Raw genomic sequence first — 2,318 nt, forward strand, 5'->3', positions numbered from 1 at the left:
TGAGTGGAAGTAAGGCCATTCGGCCGATCGAGTCCACTCCACCATTTAAATCATGGCTGATTTCAACTCCACTTCCTGCACTCTCCCCGTAGCCCTTGATTCCTTGTGAGATCAAGAATTTATCGATCTCTGCCTTGAAGGCATTCTGTCTAGGCTGTCTATTCAAGTGCTCTGCTCTCCTCTTGGGTTCTATCCTTTATCCTATTGTTTACTCGGTACCCCATCCCACTTCTTATCTTCGGCACAATGTTTTCCCAGCTGTCATCACTTATGAGAAAGGGTCACCCAGCCCAAAACATTAGCTCTGTTTTTCCCTTGACAGATGCTGCCAGACCTGCTGAGTTTTTCCAGAAACTTCTGTTTTTGTTTTTGATGAAGGGTCTAGGCCCGAAACGTCAGCTTTCCTGCTCCTAAGATGCTGCTTGGCCTGCTGTGTTCATCCAGCTCCACACTTTGTTATCTCAGATTCTCCAAAATCTGCAGTTCCTACTATCTTCTGTTTTTGCTCCTCGTTTTAGAAAAGCACTCTCTTAAATGGACAAAGCATTTTTTTTCTCCCTTATTAGTTTTACAGTTTCCAACTTCGTGACAATGACCCTTGAGGTCATGTTCTTTAATTTTATTCCTGGTGCTTGATGCTCCCCAAACAGGTCCTTCTTCCTCGCCTTACTTTTGCTGTTTGTCCCATAGTGAATCACGTCAACTGGATTCTTACCCTCCTGCTCCGATATCCTCACCCTGGCACTGGCCCGGTAACATACCATGCGGGATTCTCGAACCTACTTACTAAGGATTCTATCTATTCCCCTAATTATAGAATCTCCTATAATTACCACTGTGTGCTGTGGTTCCCCACACACTATGCTACCCCTGAGCTCGGTTAGTTTTATACTCACTCTGTGCTGTGGCTCCACTCTCCAACTCCTCCCTGCACATTAGACTGAGATGAAGAATTTGTTCTCTCAGAGGGGAGTGTGTTTGTGGAATTCTTTACCACAGAGTGATGTCATGCCTGGGTCATTAGGTATATTCAAGGCTGAGATAGGCTTCCAATCAAGAAGGGAATGAAGAATTATGGAGAAAAGGCAGGAAAGTGGAGTTGAGGATTATCAGATGCTGATTTCATTGAATGTTGGAGCAGACTTGATGGGCTGAATGGCCTGGTTCTGCTCCTACACGTTATGGCCTTATGGCATTAATTGCAGGATACTATGTAGAACGTTAGCCATGGTGTGCTGATTCTGATGCCAGCTAAGACAGTAGCTGAAAGTCTCTGCTTCCAGAGAGGAAATGTTACTCTGAATTCAGGCTGAGATAACTCTACATGAGGATCAGTTACAATCTCTGAGCTGCAGAAACAATTAAAAGCAGAATTGCAGCTTGGTTTTTGATTCAGCAATGAGAGAAACTTCGAGACATCAGGAGAAATCGTGCAATGTGAGTCCATATCCGGGTGACAATTTCAGTGTATGGTCAGCTGAACCTGGTGGGCTGAATGGCCTGTTTTAATATTTGTATAGACAGTGTAGAGAGGGCTTTATTCTGTATCTATCTCTGTGCTGTTTCTCTGCCATGGTGGGGACAGTGTAGAGACAGCTGTACTTTTTGTTCAAAAACAGAGGGAGCTTTACCTAATATCAAATCCTGTACTGTATCTGGGAATGTTTGATGGGGACAGTGTATTGGCTTTTTTTTAATATCTCTATTTTTGATTGTGGTTTGAAATGTGAAATGGACTGTCTTTTTTAAAAACAAGATTGTTGAAGGATTGCAGCTGTTTTCAAAAGAGAGTAACCTGACAAGGAGCTGGATGTGGCCCTTGTGGCTAAAGGGGTCAAAGGACATGGAGAGAAAGCGGGAATGGGAAACTGAGATTACACGATCAGCCATGATCATGTTTAATGGTGGTGCAGGCTCGAAGGGCTGAATGGCCTGCTCTAGCACCTATTTTCTATGTTCCTATGACGCTCATTGTGAGTGTTGTTTATAAAGCTGTTTGTTCTGGCAGTGCGAAAACTGAGCTGCAGATAAACTGGAGCTGGGGGTCTGTGTCGGGGATTTGGTGGGTAACAAGTAGCTGATTGGTCTGTGGTGATGTGACCACCTTCTGCCTTGTGTTTTAGTGTTTGAATTCAGAGTGTTAGGTGGACCTCTATGAGATGGCAGAGTTTTGATTCAGCTTCACTCAATAGGACCAGTTGGTTATCCATGTTTGAGTATTTTCTGAAAAGAGGCTGCAATTTGAAAAGACTGTTCACTTCCTTCTGCCTTTTTCACATGATAATTCTTACTTTATTTATGTAAAGAAATGAGCCAGA

This window comes from Stegostoma tigrinum, chromosome 10 (genome assembly GCF_030684315.1).
Source record: "Stegostoma tigrinum isolate sSteTig4 chromosome 10, sSteTig4.hap1, whole genome shotgun sequence".
In the NCBI taxonomy this organism is placed as follows: Eukaryota; Metazoa; Chordata; class Chondrichthyes; order Orectolobiformes; family Stegostomatidae; genus Stegostoma; species Stegostoma tigrinum.